Source organism: Phascolarctos cinereus, unplaced genomic scaffold (genome assembly GCF_003287225.1).
Source record: "Phascolarctos cinereus isolate Bilbo 61053 unplaced genomic scaffold, phaCin_HiC Scaffold_4;HRSCAF=312, whole genome shotgun sequence".
Classification (NCBI taxonomy): Eukaryota; Metazoa; Chordata; class Mammalia; order Diprotodontia; family Phascolarctidae; genus Phascolarctos; species Phascolarctos cinereus.
The window spans coordinates 418748516-418770968 of record NW_027555847.1 but is presented as its reverse complement, the minus strand read 5'-3'; positions in this window follow the sequence as shown (position 1 = coordinate 418770968).

Genomic DNA, 22453 nt, shown 5'->3' with positions numbered 1-22453 from the left:
AAGAAACGTACTCCAAAAGACAGGCTACTAGCTGGTTGACTGGTATGTGTTCTCAAAGAGGTTAACATCTGAAGCTGAAACTCAGGGAGCAAACAAAACTCTTTATCCTTAAGAGAGAGCATCTGAGATAATGTGTTATATATACTATATGCATATATAAAGCCTGCCTTTCTAATAGACCTAAAAGTTAGCCTCTTGTTCATAAGTTTAAAAAACAACTGAGAGTGGACCCAATTTCTCCTATGATGAAGAAGAGTTTGAATCACAATTGTTTAGTAGATGACAAATGTCAGAATAGCCCTACCACAAGAGAGTAGTAGGTACATGACACACCAGTCACCCAGGATGAAGCAGCAGAGACACTATGTCCAGAAGGGAGCAAGCTCAGCAGATCTGTGCGATGGTATCTCCAGAAGCCCTCATAAGTTCAGTGACAGCTATAGCAATAGTGATTCTTCCATATGGATGTATTGGACACATATTTCCTAAGTGTCTGTTTCAACATGTGATCATTAAGAGTTTCCACTCTTCCCACTGAGAGTGTGTGTACTTCTGTGAGAATATGTCCCAGGTTTATGGAGAGAATCTTTTATTGCAATTTTTTTATTGTATTATTTATTTCTTCTTGAACTAATTGTGTCCTCTGTTTCAGAGGTATGAAACAAACAATGCTACAGGAACCAGATTAAAGTGTAATTGGGAAATATTCAACAAAATAAATTAAAATGTGATAAGACATAGATAACATTACATTTTAAAACTAAGTCAATATGCCACACCCAGGGACCTTTATGCAGGGATTATTGACCTCCCTTACTATTTGAGTTTGACACCACTAGCATAGAGGCTGACTATTAAAAGTAATCATATAGGTGTGTGCTTATGTGCTGTGATTTTAATGGATGTGGCTCCAAGGAGTGCCTTGAACCTGATGTAGCTTTTTGGGAAGAGTCTACCTGTTTATGGCTTGGTACTACAATGATAATAAAGAAAATTATTCTAGGTTTATAGGATAACTAAAACAATAGGCAAAGACCATGGACATGTTTCAGTGAAGGTTTTGATAAAGCAAATGAAACCACTGGCTGGAATGTATTCCTTGCCTTCTCAACTCTTCTTAAGAATCTTTTGTCTTTACTCAAATTCAATTCAAGTATACCCTCCTCTATTTAACCTTCCCTGATTTCCCCAGTTGTTAGTGAGGCCAAGTACTCAAAATCGTTAATAATGAAAGTCATGAAGTAATGGCAATATTAGAATTCATACTGCATATTCCAATTGGTTGGAACCAATTACCACATTTTTCATAATTATGACTGTGAATAGTGAAAAATTAAATATATACATATGACCCTAGGATTCCTTATTTGCACTTAGGACTGATGGGAAATCTATATCTACTCAATTTTCCTTTTATGATACTTAATCTGTACTTGTTACATTCACTTAAAAGAATTTAAGCTCCTTCAGGGCAAGAACTGTTTCATTTTTGTTTTTCAGTTCCCCTTGCTTAACAGGTTCCTTGCAAGTAGTAAATACTTAGTATCAGTCAGAAAAACTAAGGTTTTTTTTTTAATTAAAATGAACATAAGGAAGACTAGAGTGTCAAGATGACAGAGATGATATTCTCACATTCTCAAGGGGAAATTTACTAAATTATTCAAGATAAGATGAAAATCTGGACTAGAGTTGAGGCAAAAACTGACAGGGCAAAGGATTTAGAAATATAAATATGCAATATGATATATTCATTGAATTAAATTGGGAGTATTAAACTAGGAAGAAGTTAAGAAAGATTCTCTTATTCCAGGACTACAAAGTTGGACCCAGGAGGTCTTGGAAAGTTTTTAAAGTATGTTACTTTCTAAAGGCTCTTATCTGAGGATTTTCATGGTTTTGCATAAATAACTTTCAAATCCTTGGTTGTAGGTTTGGTACTAATCTTCCACTTAGGAAGCATCACAAGAGAAAAACAAAGGAAGCTGGCTGACTTCATCTTGAGGACATCTATAGTCAGGGAGTCTGGGGAAAAAAAGTGGAGCCAAGAAAGTTAATAGTGTCTAAGTTTTAACAGGTCTCCAAAAACAGTAGAATACTGGCTGTGAATCTGATTGTCAGCTGGAGCAAACATAGTTAGAAGAATAAATATAATACTTCCTTTTCCATTTGGCCAATTCTGCTTTTTAAGGCATTCTTCTCCTCATTGGCTTTTTGGACCTCTTTTGCCATTTGGGTTAGGCTATTTTTAAAGGTGTTATTTTTTTTTCAGTATTTTTGGGGGTCTCCTTTAACAAGTTGTTGACTTGTTTTTCATGATTTTCTTGCATCACTCTCATTTCTCTTCCTAGTTTTTCCTCTACTTCTCTTACTTGCTTCTCAAAATCCCTTTTGAGCTCTTTCATACCCTGGGACTGATTCATATTTTTTTTGGAAGCTTTGGATGTAGGAGCTTTGACTTTGTTGTCTTCTTCTGGTTGTATGTTTTGATCTTCTTTGTCACTGAAGAAAGATTCTATGGTCTGACTTTTTTTTTTGCATAATTTGCTCATGATCCCAGCTAATTACTTGAGTTACTAACTCTCTGTTAAGGTAGGGGTCTGCTTCCAGTGTGGAGAATGTACTGTCCCAAGCTTCGGAAGTTTTGTGCAGCTGTTTTCAGAGATACTTTTAGGGACCTGTAAATTTTCAGTTCATCCAAGGTGGCACAATCAAGGGTGAGGTGTTTACTCCTTTCTGGTCTGTGCTCTAGTCTATGAGTGACAACAAGCACTCTTTTCTGCTCGGAACTGTAAGGAGGATTTTCTCTTCACCACCACTACAAGCTCTACCATGACAGTGCCCCTCCTCAACCCAGGACCACCACCCAGAACTATGTCCCAGATACAAGCACAGGCAAACCAAGAGAATACAGCCTCAGCACCAGCAAATAAACACCTGCAATGACCCTCTGATCAGCTACTCATTTCCCCCTCAGTCTGTGGGCCAGAAGCTCAGAAAGCATATGCCTCCCCAGGACTATGCCGGGACTGGCTGGGATCAAGCTTCTCTCTTACCCTACAATCACAGACTTTTCCTACTGACCTTTTAAGTGGTCTTTGTCATTTGCTGGTTGAGAAGTCTGGAAAACACCACAGCTGCCTGTGATTCAGTCCTCTGAGGCCTGCTCCAAGTTCACTGAGGCTTGTTTTTCCTGTGCATACTCGCTGAACTGCGTTCCTCTCCCAGCCTGGCACAATAGACCTTTCCAATCAATCATCCAAGTTGTCTTGGGTGGGAAATTTGTTTCACTCTGTCTTTTTGTGGGTTCTGCTGCTTTAGAATTTGCTTAGAGCCATTTTTTACAGGTATTTGGAGGGGTTTGGGGGAGAGCTCAAGCAAGTCATTGCTTTTACTCCACCGTCTTGGCTCTGCCTCAAGAATCAGTCATCTAAAAGCATTAGTTTAAGTTTTATGGAGTAATTTTATCTAATAGTTAATGATGAAATATGGAAAATATGGTTCAGAAGTGACTGGTATAGATAGTCTATATCTATAGGTTAAAGGTATTTGAATATGAAAGGAAGGTTAAAGTTCAGTTGGCATAGTAACTGAATCACAAAAATTTGAAATAAGAGTTATAAGAATTCAACTTTGAAAATGTTATGTTTTATTAGCTAATAATTTATCTTATCCAAATTATCTCATGTTTAGAGCTAATGTTTAAGCACCACAAAAAAGTCCTGAAAAACAGGATAAATAATAAATAACCAACACTGCAGTGGCAGAACTAAGACGACAAAATGAAATGAAATATTTATACCAACATCTTTACAGGTGGAGATGAAATCAAGTGAGGGCTATCATGCTGAGAAACAAGACAGGAACCTGAGTAGAAAGGGATAAGAACCAACTAGCAAGATATCCATTTTAAGTGAAATGATCTCATAGCAAGATTTCAATGTCTTAGAAGTCACCATTAAAAACTGGGATTAAAACCTGATTTCTAGAATTTATATCTGCATAGTAATGCAGAGTGTTTACCATTCTGATAAGAGGGAAGTTTCTTAATAAGAAACTTGAGAACTGTTTTAGTAGAGACTTTTGAAATACTGTATCTATCTACATGTATGTATATGTACACATACAGATATGTGTGTATATATATATATATATACACATGTGTGTGTGTGTGTGTGTGTGTGTGTGTGTGTGTGTAGTTGTTGTTGTTTGTCCTTCATTCTCGAAGAAGACTATGACATCAGGAAGATGATGCCATGACATGCAAGTGAATTGGATTTAAGTAAGAGAGGGCTGTGCAAAGTCACCAGCCTCACTTTCTCCTCTGCAGTCATGTGGGTCCAATGGCCAGATATAGATCAGGACAGATGGAGATGGCCCAGGATGCAGTGGAAGAACTTGGCCTTTTAAGCTAAGGTCTTTAACAGGTCTCAGACTGGCTGAGGCAATGCCCATTCAGTGATTGAGGCTTAATAAGAAATTAGGCAGATAATGGCCTCTTTACCTAGTCAAAAAAAAATTAAATTAAAAAAAATTGATCTGGGAGGGGAAGACCCTCAGGGTTTCTGACCAAAACAGAAACAATTGCTATTTCTATTTATTCTGAGCCAATCAGGGCCCAAAGATGACCAAAAAGGGCTTGGCCTGGAACCTACTGTTGGTCAATCAATGAGAGCCAGAGTGGTTTGAGGTTAAGGCTGTTCTTTAAGAAAGAAAAGACAAAAACTATAAAACCAAAAGGTTTCAGAGATTAAAATTTATATTTTATTTTATTTTATTTTTTACTAGGTAAAGAGGCTTGTTAAAGATCTTAGCTTGAAAAAACCAAGGTCCCCACTACATCCTGGACCATATCCAGTTGTCCTGATATATGTCTGGCCACTGGAACCAGATGATTCCAGAGGGGAAAGTGAGGCTGGAGACTTTGCACAGTCCTCCCTCACTTAAATCCAGTTCACTTGCATGTGATGGCATCACCTCCCTGTGTCATCATCCTCTTCAAGAACAAAGGACAAACAACAACCTCTGTGAGTAGAAAAGGTACTGTCCACTGGGGACAAAACTGGAGCTGGCTAGTTGGGCAACATGGCTTTCTTTCTTTCCTTCTTTCTTTCTTTCTCTCTTTCCCTCTCTCTCTCTCTCTATATATATATAGATACACACATATGTATATGTATGTATATATGTATATACATACACACATATATTTATGAAATCTAAGTTGTTCAGATGGAAACCATCCATGGCCTAAGATTTAGCAGAATACTGCAAACCATTACCTGAATATGTAAATCTCCTCAAAAAGCAGCAGGAAATCTTATGGACCATTTTATTTAAGAACCTATTAGGGTTAATTAAGGCCGTCAATGGGCTTTTTGTTTAAAAAAAAAAGCCTTTGCTAAGATGTTCTTATATCTGATTAGAACAAATCTAAATAAAGGAGTGAAGGCATACTACATAGAAAACAGTCCTTTCTTCTGTAAGAAAAAATATCTTTAGAAGTATTCAAAAACAATGAGCTCTTGGATCATAGACCTGAAAGGGAACTTAGAGATCATCAGTTAATTCTATTTTAGAGTCATAAGGAGTCATTTTAAAGGGCAGGAACAAATCTACTCTTTATAGCACAATTATAGAAAAGCATTTCCTTAGGAAAAGAGTATTGTGTCAAATAAATATACTATATAATTTGAGTTAGGCATCACGCTATCATGTATATGGCCAAAAATTACTTAAAATCCTTTAGTCAGAAGCTTAAGTGAGAAAGATTAGCAGCAGAAGACTTGGATGAAAACACACTAGAGCTTAAGGATGATACTATCCTCAAGATGTCATGGAACATTTTGAAGTTTGCCCATGTAAAGAAGTTCTGCAATGAGAATTTGTTTTACAATCAATAGCAATTACATCTTCTATCTTTGACAAGCAAAATTATATAGGGGAGAAAAAAGCTGGACTTGAAGTCAGGGATTTGAGCTTGAAGCTTAGCTTCAATCTGTGACCAGAGCCGAATTACCCAACTTAAGTCTTAGCTTCCCCTGTAAAATGGGGAGAATAATATTTACACTAACTCCATTATGGGATTTTTCTAAGGAAAATGCTTTATAAATCTAAATTCACTTTTTAAATGTTAATTATTGTTATTATTAATAGCCTGCTACCTGATCTGAACTAAATCAAAGCCACCAGTTGAGGAATAAAGTGTCTTTAATTGAGATAACAGGGTAGGGAACATACTACCCTGAAGGATATTCCATGAGTGCAGAGCACAATGGATTTCCCAGCTCTTAGACCCATGCAAAAGCTTCTTACAGGGAAGATGTAACAGAAGAAGGCAGAAAGGCTTGGTCATGAGATCCCAGCAGCCCTCAGCAAGGAAAACTACTTCATTCCAGCTGTTTTGCCCTTCCTACCATGAATCTTCATGGAAGGGGGCAAAGATGTCAGGATGAGACTTAAGGTCTGACTCAACTTAACCTAATCTCATTATCTTAAGGGTAAGAATGTAAGAATATTACTGGAATTTTGACATTGTCAGGACGATTAAGAGGTTGTAGCTGTCCATATCATAATCAGTATAAATAATTTTCTGTCATTATATTAACAATTATATTAACAATTATGTCAGTTAGTTCTCTGTATCTAGAACTTTGGTAATTTTCAAAGTTAGATGTTAAAAGTTACTGTACCTCAGTTTCTCACTGTTCTCAGCCCTGCTTATCAATCAGTGTTGGGGGAGGTCTGCTGGAGAGGGACAGCAGCTTTTTGTATTACTTGCTCTTTGTCATATACCTCTACCTGTAAACTGTCATGTTCTTGTTACCTTGGGGAGGAACTGAGATGTAAGGCCCAATCTCTTCTGCTCAAGTGGAGCTATCTGGATTGTCTTAAAGTTACCTATAAAAGCTGTCCCAGGGGCAGCTAGGTGGTACATGGCGAATAGAGCACTGGCCCTGAAATCAGGATGACCTGAGTTCAAATCTGGCCTCAGTCCAAACACTTGACGCTATGACCTTGGGCAAGTCACTTAACCCCAATTGCCTTAAAAAAAAAAAAGCTGTCCCCACTTTCAAGCCATTACTGATCTTCAATGATTTGCCTGTCAATGAGTTGCTACCTTGACTTATTTATAATAAAATCCTTTTAATTCTCTTCATCTTGTTTTGCCTTGTTTGTTAATCAGGGTGAAAGTCCAAATGAATTTTCCTTTCATCATAGTCACAGAGGAAACAAATGACAAGTTGGGTGGTTTTTCATGATTTTATTAGATTCAACCAACATTGATTGAACATGTAAAATGGAAATGGCACGGTATTAGGTTCTGTGGAAACAAAGGCAAGAATGAAATAGCCCTTGTCCAAATGGAGCTTATAATTCTGCTAATTATAATTTAAAACACATTTAATTATTTTCTGTAGATGACTCCTAGAATGGGTTTACAAGATGACAAGCAGATGTTGTGCCAGCCAATATATTGAAGCAAATAATGAGTATTATATTTTTTCTACTTGCTTTTTATCTGAATTTCTACACTGGGTTCTACAATCTTGAGTAGACATCCCAAATAAATTCTTTGGAATAGTTATCAATTACTCCAGTTTCTACCCTGTGTTTTCTCTAAATCCTTTCTTGATTTATCTCCTGCTATTTGAGTGAGAATTTAGCCATGAAAACAGAAAATTATAGCCAAACAATTTTTTAACCTTTCAGGAGAAATCATATAGGGAAGTTCTGACATAAATAAAAATAATTCAACCAGACAGATGAGACAACTACATTAAAGCACCTATAAAGAATGGAATGAAGCCAACACTGGCATTTTGTTGAGCATCTTTTTGATGGTTATTGAATTTTCAGAGTGGGTTTTCCCTCTATTTAATACCAGGATGACAGGATTATAAATATAAATTATAAATTACTTTTCAAAATTGTACTCAAATGAAAATTGTGTATAATGAAGTTCTTGTAAAAACACAGCTTAAGGGGAAAACTATATTAAGCCATTTCTTGCCGATCTTAATAAGTACTAGAAGAATTGGGTGACTGGTGTGTGCACACTATCCAATTTGTCAGCACGACATCTGTTTTCTTCTATGACTGAGGCTAAAGCAGAGTCCTCAGGGTACTGAGCTCAGCTTAAGACCAGTGACCCACCTGTTCCCCATTTTTTCATGACACTTCATTAAATTCATTTCCATTAAAAACAATACCTAAATGCTCTTTAAGAGTTAAAATTTTAACTTATTCTAAGTTAAGTCTTAACATAAGACATTTTAAGAAGCAGTTTGCTGTTGGTTCTTGACCACTAGCCATTTGTTTATTTTAATCATTTTAAGATTTAAATTTAGCAGTGTGATAGGCTTCCGTTATTTCAAAACTCTCAGTGTTCTCACTTTAGAGAAGTGATTAGGATTTTCTAAAGTGACAGTGTTCAAAGGTGTCAATCAGGGAGGTGACAATGGAAAGGTAAATAGGATGACAAGATATCAGTACTTTTGTGCCTGGCATGAGCATGGGAAACATCTGGCAAATACAAGTATCTTGACCAGCATAGGGTAGCACTGTGTGTGTGACAGATGCCTTCTTCCTTGACAAAAACAAAGGAGACAGTCTGATCAAGATGAAAATACTAATGAGGAATTAAAGAACCTGATGGAGAAAATATGAAAGTTAAATATTATGGCTAAGACTAAAAAGCTATAGTCTTCACATAAGATATATAAACCTCCTGCTCTTTTTTTTTGGTTAAGTAAAAGTTAGTATTTTTCATTAAGTCATTCATTATGTGTTTTCTAGCACATGAAAAAAGAGAGGCTAGAATGAGAGTATCAGTTAGGAAGTATTGGTAAAATAGAACTTAAAAGCACACATAAAAAACAAATTCAAGGTAGCATTGGTTACCATTACACTGTAGCATGTACACTTTGGCTCATTCACTCAAGGCCAAGGGAGCTATATCTGCCCTCAAGGTCCTTAATACCCTAAGAGGCTTAGGGTGGATTTTTTTTTTCAGCTTGAGCCTCTACTACATTCTCCCCACTTTGAGAGGACCAGTGACTAGTATTTAAGTTCCATTTAAACACTTAACACTGATTAGTATACAAGTAAAACAGCTAGGGGGAACAAAGTATATGGAAGCCAGAAGAAAAAATATGCAAATATTTCCCTAATACCTATGAGGCATTCTCTCCCCCACACCATCTTGGTCTCTGGGGAGGAAAGTTGTAGACTAAGCTTCAGTTCCTATCATCAAAATATTTTTGAGACTGTTTCCCAGAGGTAAGGCCCAGCAAGCAGACTGTGAGCTTGGCATAACAACAATCCTTTGTGCTCTGGAAGATCTCACCCTCTGGCAAATTGTATTGATTTGACCAGCACCAGGTGTTCACTGTCCCCTATTTCCCAGGTACCTGAGAACCTCCCATCATCTTGCTTGACTTGCTCACAATCCCTGTGACAACCAAGTGAACCAAACCAGGTACGGTACTCTGCTGTGAGACAATTTGGAGACTTATTCCCACAGGACCCAGAAACACCTGCATTGTCCATGCATGAGGCTATCATTGGAACAACTACCCAGGACCCAAGAATGATTATATCATAGTCCAGCACACTTATTTATATAAGCGTTATCTGTACCCCAACATGCTAAGCCTCTTCTCAGGAGGAGGGGGACTTCCACTTGCAAGTGGTTTTTTTGAAGTGTTTATCTGAATTTAATTAAACCTCTACTTGATTCCTGATATGCCCATCTCTGGCCTGTTCTGTTTTGGCTCCAGTCATTCTTAGGTTAGAGACTGGTCCAGTTTGCACTACATTTAAAATTCTGTTGATGCTATATAGCACTAGTCCCAATAGTTTCATGAATGAATGAAGGTTTTATAAAGTACTTACTATATGTTAAGTGCTGGGGATAGAAAAAGAAAAAAATTAAGACAATCTCTGTTCTCCAGGAGCCCAAATTCTAATGGGAATCATTCTGGAGAACAATTTGGAGCTATGCCCAAAGTGCTATAAAACTGTACATACTGTTCGATCCAGTGATACCACTGCTAAGTTTATATCCCAAAGACCAAAAAAAGAAGGGGGAGAAGGGGGAGGAAAGTGAGGACCTATTTGTACAAAAATATTTATAGCACCTTTTCTTGTGGTGGCTAAGAATTGGAAATTGAAGGGATGCCCATTTATCAAGGAAAGGCTAAACAAGCTGTGGTATATGATTGTGATGGATTGTTATTATGTAATGAGAAATAACAAACAGGATAATTTCAGAAAAACCCGGAAAGACTTATGTGAACTAATGCAAAGAGAATTGAGCAGAGCCAGAATAACATTGTATATAATAATAGCAATATTGTACAATCATCAACTGTGAATGACTTAGCCATTCTCAGCAATACAATGATCCAAGACAATCCCAAAGGACTAATGATGAAGCATGCTATCCACCTCCAGGGAAAGAACTCATATTGTCTGAATATAGACTGAAGCATGCTATTTTTCACTTTCTTCCTTTCATTCTTTTTGTTGTTGTTGTTGGAGTCTTATTTTCCAAAATGACTAACATGGAAATGTTTTACATGATTGCACTTGTATTACCTGTATTGAGAGAAATGATTATTTCTCTCATATATTAATAATCATCATTAAATTAGGACCTGTTGGTCATTCAGGACATTGAACTGAAGGACATTGTTGATGGATGAGATTGCATTTCAACCCTGGGTGGAGACCCCACCCAATTAGAGAACCTTACAAAAAATTTAATCCAAGGTGAATTATAGCCCATTGTGTTCCACTCCCGAAAGCAGAGGTGGACCCTCTTTTGTCTAGATTGCCCTAGGCAGCCTAGTCTCAAAAAAGAGATAAGTCTCTTTGTCCAAGACTGAGTGACCAGAGTCATAGTCCCCAGCCACTCATTAGAATAATCCCACCTCTCATTATAATATTCCTTCCTCTCATTAATTCTTAATCAATCAGAGTTGATTGCCACCTTCAAAAATACCTACTCCACCTAGGGCATATAAGCTTTGAGTGGGTTCCATGAGGGCTTTTGGCATTTGACCCCTTTTATTAATTATCTGCTAGCATGATTAATAAAATAGTTACTTACCCAGAAATTATGTCTCTCAAACTTTTTACGTGTCACAATATTTGATTGTTTACTGTCTCAGGGACAGGGGAGAGGAGACAAGGAAGGGGGGATATAATTTGAAACTGAAACTTAAAAAAAATCCAAATGTTCAAAAAAATTTGTTTTAACATGTATTTGGGGGAAGATAGGTAGCTGCTACTCCCAGATAGATAGATAGATAGATAGATAGATAGATAGATAGATAGATAGATAGATAGATAGATAGACAGATAGATAATAAATAGATTGATTGATTGATTGATTTAAAGGTAGAGGTAAAGGGCAATTTCTAGGCAGAGCTTTTACCTTCCCCAGCCCCTCCTCCACCAGATTCTAGTGCTTTCCCTTTGAAATTACTTTCCATTAAACTATGTATCTTTTATGTACAAAAATTAAAAATTCTAATTGGGAAAGGCAACACATATGGAAGATTTCAGCTTCAAGTCATACGGAAAGGTTCCATGGTCCTCGGGGTACCATAGCAAAGCAGATGGTAATGTCTCCTTAATGTCATTTCCATTGATGAAATCATATCAGTTTCTGATGTTGAACAATGTGACAGTGCCAATGACTTCGGTGGTAAGAACTTTCTTTTCTGAGTCTTCAATAAACATGGCTGTAGCACCTGCAGGAGCAGTTGCCAGGTTGCATCTCCACAGGACTGACTTCCCAGGATGATGGCTATAGGAACTGAGCTGGAAGCATGTCATTACCTGGGTTCTCAGGTTCTAGGTCCTAAACTGTTTCTATCAGTGTCTGAGGGGAGATGGTGATTGAGATGGGATCCAAGACCTGCCTTGCTCAGTACATTGCTACCTTACATCTCTACCGTAGGATGCCTTACTACTTCATCTAGGCCCTGAGGAAAGCAGTTGGGGGTGATTGCTGGCCCCTTCTCCATAGTGCTACCTCCCTGGATGATGGTTGTGAGAGCTGATCTGAAAGTTATATTGGTAGTCTGAGGATTGCTGCTACTCCTAGAACCCTTGGCCTGTCTGCCTATTGATAAGTGTAGGTCAGTAGTTATTGCGGTGGTGATGATTAAGATAGGTCATCAAATTCATATCTGTTGGGTAGGGAACCTAAAGATTGCTCTTTGCAAAATTTGCTCCCCTCCAAAAAAAAAAGGTTTGATCCTTAATCCTCAGTATATCAAATGATAGGCTGGCTGCAGCATTTGGGCTGGGCTCCAGCTTCTAGGTTACTGAGGCTTACTCTCACAACCTTTAGAAACTCCTAAGGTTTGAGACACTACTTCCTTCACATGAAGCCAAGAGTGAAGGAGTCACCAAAATTCCCCCAGAGGTGAATGAGGTAAAGAGACAGTGCTGAAGGAGATGGGCCCTTTTTGAACGTCTCATGGCCATTCTAAGAGCCTTCTCTTCAATATGACGTTAGCTGAGCAGTACTAGTCACAGAATATCTGTGCATCCTCCACTGTCTGACTCCCCAAGGTACTTGCCTTACAGGTCATCACGATTCTCTCAAATGAAAGCTTCTCAGGTTATCCAAGAGGAGACCTGGTGTCCCATGCACTCTGCATGTGGCAGACTCCAACTACAGCATAGTAAATGATCATTAACGTGGTCTGTCAGTTTACCATTTCTATAATCTTATGCAAAAGAGTTAACAACAATTTAGGAGCTTTTTCTCTTTCAGAAATTGAAATTTAATTCCCAGCCCTCTCATATATACGACACTTAGTTTTCTCAAACCAATTAATCAATCAATAAAAAAAAAACATATATTAAGTGCCTACTTTGTGCCAGGCACTGTGCTAAGTGCTGAGGATTCAAAAAGGGGCAAAAGACAGCCTCTGCCCTCAGGCTTATAACCTAATGGGGAGAGAACATGCCAACAAATACATAGAAGATAAATAAGAAATAATTAACAAAGGGAAGACCCTAGAATTAAAAGAGATTGGGGAAGGCTTCCTGTGAAAGATGGGATTTTAGCTGAGACTTAAAGGAAGCCAGGAAAGTTAGTAGTCAGAACACAGAGGAGAGAGAGCATTCCAGACATGGAGAGGTGGGGAGGGAGAGCCAGAAAAAATGCTGGGAGCAAAGAGACTGAATGTCTTGCTCCAGGAATAGCCAGGAGGCCAATGTTACTGAATCAAAGAGTGTGTATTGGGGAGTAAAGTGTAAGAAGACTAGAAAGGTGGGGTGCAGGGGGAGCTAGGTTATGAAGGGTTTTGACTACTAAGCAGAACATTTTGTATTTGATTCAGGAGGTGATAGGCAGTCACTTGAGTTTACTGAATAAGGGTGATACTACCAGAACTGAGCTTTAGGGCACAGTGGATAAAGCTCCCACCTTAGAGTCAGGAGGACCTGAGTTCAAATCCAGCCTCAGACACTTGACACTTACTAGCTGTGTGGCCCTGGGCAAGTCACTTAATCCCAATTGCCTCACCAAAAAAAAAAAATCACTTTAATGGCTAAATGGAAGATGTGTTTCAGAGAAGAGAGACTTGAGGCAGGCAGACCTACCAAGAGGCTATAGCAATAATCTGTAAATGAAATGTAACAGGCTACAACAGGCTAGTGTCAGTGCTAGAGGAGAGAATGGGGCATAAATGAGATGTTGCTGAGTTGAAATCGAGAGGCCTTGGAAACAGCTTGTATATAGGGGCTAAGAGGAAGTGAGGAGTTGAGAATAACTCCTAGGTTGTGAGCCTGAAGGACTGGGAGGATGGTGTTATCATCTATAGTAATAGGGTAGGTAGGAAGGATGTGTTGGAAAATAATGAGTTCTGTTTTTTGACATGGTTAGTTTATGATGTCTACTGAGCATCCAGTTTGAGATATCTGGGATAGAAGTTTAATAGAGAGGCTAGGGCAGTATTAGTTGATTTGAGAATCATTAGCATAGAGAAGAACATTAAATCCCTGGGAGTAGATGAGATCACTTAGTGAAGCAGTGTGGAGGGAGAAGACGGCCCAGGACAGAAGCCTGAAGAATATATATAGTTACAGGGTATAATCTGGGTAAGAATTCCACAAAGGGGACTGAGGAGAGGTTGGAAAGGTAGGAGAAGAACAAAGAGAGAGTTATGTCCTGAAAACATAGAAGAAAATATCAAGGAGGAGAAATGACCAACCATGTCAAAGGGTGCAGAAAGGTTAAGTGGAATGATGATTCAGAAAAGGCCTTTGGATTTGGCAACTAAGATCATTGGTAACTTTGGAGAAAGTAGTTCTATTGATATATGACCAGAAGCCAGATTGTAAGTGGTTAAGAAGAGAGTGAGAGGAAAGAAAATGAAAAGAAAGCTGCAAAGAGAAGAGATATAGCATAACAGTTATTGAGAATGGAAGAATCAAGTAAGGATGGAAGGATCAAGTGGAGGAAGTATTTTTTTGGGATGGAAGAGACATAGGAATGTCTGCTGACAGTATTAAATGAGTCAATAGACAGAGATTAAAAATAATTAATAGAATGGGGATGACAGAGGGGACCATCTTGGAAGAGATGGGATGGAATGGAATTGTTTGAGTAGATAAAGGGATTAGCCTTAGTAAGGAGTAAAGCCACTTCTTCATATGAGAAATGGATGAAGGAGGAGATGGTAACAGAAGGCATCTGAGTGATAGATGAGGAAGCAGGTAGAAGAGAGAGCTCACAGCAACTGTCTTCAATTCTTTTCCTGTAAAATTTGAGGTAAGGTTCTCAGCTGAGAGAGTGGGGAAAGGTCGAGCCATGGGAGGTTTGAGGAAGGATGAAAAAGTTCGGAAGAGATGCTGTAGAAAATAGGATAGTGAATTGATAAAGGGAGATATAGTTGGATTGCCAGTAGCAGTGAGGACCCAGTTGAAATTGTGTAACATAAATTTGTGATAAATCCAATCAGAGGAGTTGTGTGATTTTCTCTACCTTCATTCAGTAATGTGTGTAGGAGCAATGGTAGGAAATGATGGGAGTGATCCAAGTCTGAGACTTGGCAGGTCATAACTAGTAATATGATAAGGGGGCTATGGAGGGTACAGTAGCTAGTGCAGGGAAGATGGTCTGGGAGAGAATTGAGGGGTCAAGTGATTGGAGGTCATGATGCAAATAAAAAATAGGTTTTTATAAGGAAAGGCAGAGGGAGAGGGAAAAGCCAATAGATTGTAGTTGGAAAAGGGGATTTCTGAATTCTTGAACATGGAGGTGGTGCATTTGTGTGTGATGACAAGATAAAGAATATGACCATCTCTGTATGTGTCTAAGGTGGGTATGGAAGAGTAGCTCATGGGAAGTGATTGGGTTCAGTTAAGAATTTTTAGAATCAATATATTTATTGAAGTGTCCTAGTATGAGGACAGGAATTGGGGAATACAGAAGAATTGTGAGCCCTCTGCGTTTGTGTGTATAGAGATGCATACTATATGTATACATACCTACATATATAAATAGATACACATATACTTACATATATTCACATGTGTATGTACATGTATATCTATTATACAGATATACACACATGCACATATATTACATATATGCTTTCTATACAAACATATTCTTCATTCTTACAGGCTTTTTTATTTTTATTGTTTTGCTTTGGAAAAGTTTTATTGGCACCCTTTTAAACAAAACTCACTTTACATGGCCCTTCCACAATAAGACCCTTCCTTGTAACAAAGAAATATATTTAAGCCATATCTGATTATATGTACCTCATTCTGTACCTATACACTACCAGCTCTGAGAAGCCTGTGATTCCTTACTCACATGGTACCACCTGACCTACAGCACTTTCTTCTAATGCCCTTATTCATCTCTCCAAATCCTATACCCATCTATGCCAGCTGCTATCACTGAAATAACATTGAATTGGTTGGTCATACCCACTAGAGGCTCAAATTAATTCCTATTTCTTCTATGAAGTCTTTCCAACTACCCCAGTCTCCTTTATCGCCCTCTCCTGTTTTTCCTGAATTTCTATAGTTCTTAGGCTTTACCACTTAGCTTAGCATTTAATGGTATTGTCTTACATTGCTTGCTATTACTTCATATGTGAGTCTTAAATATACATACATATATATGTATATATATATACACACATACATACATACACATATACATACATACACATATACATATATATACACACATACATACATACACATATACATATATATATATATATATATATACATATATATATATATATATACATATACATATTTACTGAGAACTTTCTATGGGCAAAGCACTATAGTAGGCACTATGTTGTCCATCCAACTATACCATAAGTCTCTTGAAGACAGGCACCTTATTTTGTATTTCTCTATCTTCCGCTAAGAGCTGGAATTAGGTTAGAATAATCAGGACTTTTCCCCAGGTACCAATAGTGGATAGGGGTTATCTTCCTTTACCCAGTATGCAGTCCTTGGACTCTCAACCCATCAGGGTCCTATGGCCATCACACATTTTTTTAAAAGGCCAAATTTCTTGCATAGGCAGACCATTTACCCCCGATTTACCATTTCAAATAAAGAATGCATCACTCAAAATAATAGTAATAGGAAAAAAATAAACATAGATAACAATAAGCATGTTATATTATTTGGGGTTTTTTTGTTTGTTTTTGTTTTGTTTTGTTTTTTTGGCTAGGCAATGGGGTTAAGTGACTTGCCCAGGGTCACATAGCTAGTAAGTGTTATGTGTCTGAGGCTGGATTTGAACTCAGGTCCTCCTGAATCCAAGGCCAGTGCTCTATCCACTGCGCCACCTAGCTGCTCCTAAGCACGTTATATTATTTGGGGAAAAAATTAGGGCAACCAGGAATCATCAGTGAAACAAGTTACAAAGGAAACGTTTGAGTGGATGCCACCACATCTTCCCCAGAATGAACTTGATCCTCACTTTCCCATGTCCCTATCTTATTCTATCCTTTCTTTTCACCATACTCTCTGGAAGCCACCTACGTTCTTAAAAGAACAAAAAGAAAAAGGAAAATCCCTTTCATCTTGTGTTTCTCCTCAAGCTTCTCATGTTCCTTTCATCTTCAAGTGCTCACTGTAACTTAGATTTCTCCTGCAAACATGAATATCTTTCATCATCCTTTCTCTTGCTGATTGCTTGCACTCCCACCCTCCTGACACACAGGGTTGTTGTTGCTGTTATTTGGTCATTCAGTTGTGTCTGGCTGTTCATGGCCCAATGGCCCATACTGCCCATGAGGTTTTCTTGGCAAAGATACTGGAGTGGTTTGCCTTTTTCTTCTCTAGTGGATTAAGGCAGAGGTTAAGTGACTTGTCCAGGGTCACACAGCTATTAGTATCTTAGACTGGATTAGAGCTCAGGTCTTCCTGACTCCAGGCCAAGTGCTGTAATCTACCAAGACACCTTGCTGCTTCCTGTCACATAGGACCAGGAAGACAAAGGAATTGGCATAATCCTTGTTTCTTACTACCACTTTCAGACCCTCCCTCTGAAACTGTCACTCAGAAATCACCTGTCTCACCTTTTGTGTTTCTCTGTCCTTTCCAGTTTCTTGTATATAAACCTCCAAGCTCCTTCTCTCCAATAAATTCAATTCCTGACATACAGTCTTCTTCTCTAATCCAACTCCTGTTCCCTTTAAATACCCTGGCAATTTCTCAATCTCTTAGACCTCTGTCTCTAGTCCACAAGAGTCATCATGTTAGATATATCCCCATCTGACCCAGCAGACTAACTGAATTTTCCCCAAGTACCAGAATTCCTAGTTATAGCTCTTTTACCATAGCACCTGCTTCCAAATTGCTTAATGAATACTAAAATTAATTTTAGAGAACATTTCTCATTTAGGGAGAGAAGTCTTGAATTTAAAGACTTTTTCAAGACTGGCTAAATTAGTTAGAATTCATCTATTTCTTTTAGAAATGAGGTTTTTTAACATCTGTTTCAATTTTTAATCATTCAGAAGTATTGGAGAATGAAACCAACAATGTCTGATTACAAAAAGGTTCTATGATTTTGCTTTCAACAAGCCTATTTTTGTGAATGCTTATACCTTGTACAAAACTTAGACAAAAATCCTTCACCTCAAAACCAAGGTAAAGCCATATTTAGCCACCTACTTGAAAAAAAGAGATGCCTGAATTTTGGATTCTAAGTACATATCTTTATCCGTTCTTAAAAGACATAGAATGGAAAAAAGTAGGGAGAGTGGCTTTAGTGAAGGACTTCTACTTCTTTCTGCCTCTCAGGAATTCTTTCATGTAGTATGATTTACTAAAATTTGAACTATTCCCACAAAGAACATTGTTATTTAGAAACTATTTCCATTATTGCTGAAATTATCATTTTTGCACCCCTCAAAATAGAGAAAAATAAAATAAAATGTTTCTCAGAAATCATTGTTACACATTGCATAGCCTAAACTCCACTCTCTTGGGTATAACTTGTAATATTACACCAGTTTGGAAAGAATTTTTAATGTATCATGAAGCACCATTGTTTCCACAAATACTTGAAATTTCTTAAAAGGACATGTATCCTTCCCCTTCAATTGTAAATAATGATCCTTTTAAAGGTTTGCAGATACTGCTTCTAGTTTTGTGTTTCCTAAATTTAAGTGAGGCCAGCTAGGTGTTACAATGGATAGTGTGCAGGGCTTGGAGTCAGGAAGATTCATCTTCCTGAGTTCAAATCTGGCCCCAGACACTTACTAGCTATATGACTCTGGGCAAGTCATTTAACCTTGTTTGCTTCAGTTTCCTCATCTGTAACATGAGCTGGAGAAGGAGATGGCAAACTACCACAGTATCTTTGACAAGAAAATCTTAAATGAGATCACAAAGAGTCAGATACAACTATAAAAAGCAACTCAACAAATTTAAGTAACTTCAGTGATCCTGAAATTTTTTGATCGTTTATGTTTTTCTCCAGTAGTAACTGAAATTTATACAACAGTCTAAAGGGCCCAGAATAAAACAAGATGGAAGGGACATAGTTAAGGGACCGTGTTTACATAAAATCAGAGTGGTTACTAGGAAATGGGGAGAAATAAAATATACAATTTCAATGCCATCTCTTGGAAGACAATGTAAAAACATAATCAGCCAGAGGTTAGCAGAACCTCTTATCTTTCCATAGCCACTGCAATAGCTGTAGGGGCAGGGAGCAAAAGGTTGGCAATAACATTAGCCAAAAGGTTGTCTGTGGCTGTGTATATGCTTTCACTTTGATAAGGATCTCTCCCTAATCGATGTTATGCTCCAGCAGCTCCAGTACTCCCCCTGCCTGGCAGAGGGACTGACATGGAAATCTCTGGAAACTCCCACTTACTGGTGGCTCCAGACAAACCTGCCTTGGAGTCTGGTTGCATTTCAGGGCATCTGGCACTGTCTTGGTTTGGGAGGATGGCAGGAGGGGGGAGGCAATTGGATCATAATTCATTCTGGACCAGTTTTGAGTTTAAAAGATCACAGGAGAATAGATTGTTTCTAATTCTATCCTACTGGTTCTCTTTTCCTTCACAATTGCTGCACAGCCCCAGAACTAGCTGGCGTTCCCAGATTCCCATTAGCCCTCTCAGCAGTGCTACCATCTTTGATCTATAGCTCCATGCTGATACCAGACTCTGGGAGCGCTAGATTAGAACTTGTGCTTTTCAGGGTTAACTGACACTTATCACAATGGCACATGCCGATCATTTCTAATGCCACTTAGAAGTAGAATTTAAACAGAAACGCGGAGAGAAATATTAAGATTTATCCTATCACTTTTCATATCTTGTGAAACCCAAACCCTGGATTACTCCCACCATCTGCCTTCTCTACTCCTACTCACCTGCTGCTGAACAGAGACAGAGAGAGTCACCCAATGGAAATGAACATATCCACGACAAATCTAAGTTATTTAATCTCACCTAGGCCCTCACTGAAGCAAAATAATCATTTTGCTCTTCCTTGATTGAGTCTCTATTCCATTCCCCACAGAAACTATCCCAAAACTCTATCCTTAAATTTCTTCCCTCTTTCTCCTCTCATCCTCTTATCTGAGGACCATTTTTTAGTTCCCTGAGAAAAAGACAACACTTATTGTGAGATCCCTTTTTTGCCTTTGTATCTCAAAACTCCCTGATTTTATTCCCCATTCTCTCCTCCTTTACTTTTTTAGTTCCCTGAGAAAAAGACAACACTTATTGTGAGATCCCTTTTTTGCCTTTGTATCTCAAAACTCCCTGATTTTATTCCCCATTCTCTCCTCCCTCCACTTTCAAAGCTAAAAGGTTTCAAAGCAACACAAAAATATACTCCTCATATCAAGTTCCATTATAAAGTAAATTATACATGTATGTGTATGTGTATGCATGTAGCTTCTGAACTTGCCTATTTCTGTAGAGAGTACTCCAGTGACCTAGGATTGCAACTTTATTGTTTTCACCAAATCCTCACTTTCATTTACTCCACATATCAAATCAATTACCAAATATCTTCCTTTTCATCTCCACAAAATCTTTCCATCTAGCCATAATTCACAAAGTCCTCAAGTCCTTATCACCTCTCCCCTGGACAATTTCAATAGCCTCCTAACTGAGCCTACCTCATCTTCCCTTCCTTGAGAGAGCTGTGGAAGTGATTTTCTTAAAGCAAAGGTTGGACTGTGTTACTCCTTTACTTGTTAAGCTCCAATGACTTCCTAATCCTTCTAAGGTAGATATAAACTACTTTGGGTGGGTTGGGGGTTTTTTGTTTGTTTTTTAGGGTTTTTTTTAGCATTTTAAAGCACTTTATAACATGGCCCCATCCCTTGTCCACCTTTACACATTGCTCTTCTTTCTGTGCTCTCTAGTTCACCAAATCGACCTTCTTGCTATACCTCACACATAGCTCTCCTCCTCTTTCCATGTCTTTGAATTGGCTGTCTCCCATGTCTGTAATACACTCCCTCCTTGTCTCCACATCTTCAAATTCCTGGTTTCCATCAGAATTTTAATGAAGCATATTCTTCCACACTGAAGACCTTCCTCATCCTACCCCACCTCCTTGTGCCCTCCCTGCTAAAACTGTCTTGGATGATGATGATGATGATGATGAGTTCATATTCTGTGCAACAGGAGTTTGAGAACTGACTGACATACTGGGATTTGCGGCTCACAGAGACAAGCACTGAATAAAGCTCAAGATTCTAACAGCATGATATGAGAAAGAAGGGCCAATCAGGCCTGGACAATAGCCCAAAGGCACAGAGAAGAGATAGAATGTCACATATGAAAGACAGTATGTTATGAGACCATCTTAAAGCACAGAATGTGGGAAGGGTAGGGAAATAAAAGTTGGAGCCAGGTTGTAATGGGCTTTAAATGCCAAACCAAGGAGTTTATGTTATCTGAAGCATCTTGAGTAGACAAGTGATATAACCAGACCTATGCTTTAAGGATACCTCTTTGTCAGCTGTGTAGAACTAGAAAGGGAGAGACTGAGGCAAGAAGATCTGTTAGAAGCCTGTTATAGAGTCAAGATGGCAGAAGAAATATAATGCGCTCCCTGCCCGAATTGCTCCAAATATATATAGAAAATGCAACAGACCACATTTTTTTTTTACTGGGCACATAGGTCCAAGAAGGCCAGTGAGTAAAGAGAAGGTACCACATACAGAAAAAATATTTACAGCAGCATTTTCCTGTTTTAGCAAAAACAAAGTATCAATTTGGCAATGGCCAAACAAAATGTAATCAATAAATTCACTAGAGTACTATTGTACCACAAAAAAATGAATATGAAGAATTCAGAGAAGCTTAGGAAGACATGTAAGAAGTGATGAAGAGTGGGGTAGAACCAGGAACACAGTTTATACAATGACCACAATAAACTATATTGAAAGACATCTGAGCTGTTGTCCATGCAATAATGCGACAATTAGTCTTGACTCCTGTGGACTAATGGCATAGCCTACTTCTGAGGTGTTGCAATGCAAGACATGTGTTGTCAGGCACTGCCCTACCAATGTGTTGTGTACTAACTATAGTATGGTTATATTTGTAATGGTGTTAAGAAATGCAAAACACGGAGCTAAGTCGTCAATATGAGGCTTTGCCTAAAGGAGGAGGACCTGGAGGCTCTGAAGAAGCAGCAGCTTACTGTCTTCCAAGGAATGATGCTGTATATCCATAGAGGCTGTCATGTGAGAGAGCATTGAGTAAGAGTCAGAAGAAGAGACAAGTATTGGTGCTTCATTACTGAAGGTTACTGAAACAACAATTTGAAAGAGAAATAAATGTTTTCTGATGTTTATTTTTGTATTTCTTAACACCATTACAAATATAACCACTCTGTTGTTGTTGTTGTTGTTGTTGTTGTTGTTGTTGTTGTTACATTGACACCCTTCTCCGGTATTTTATCA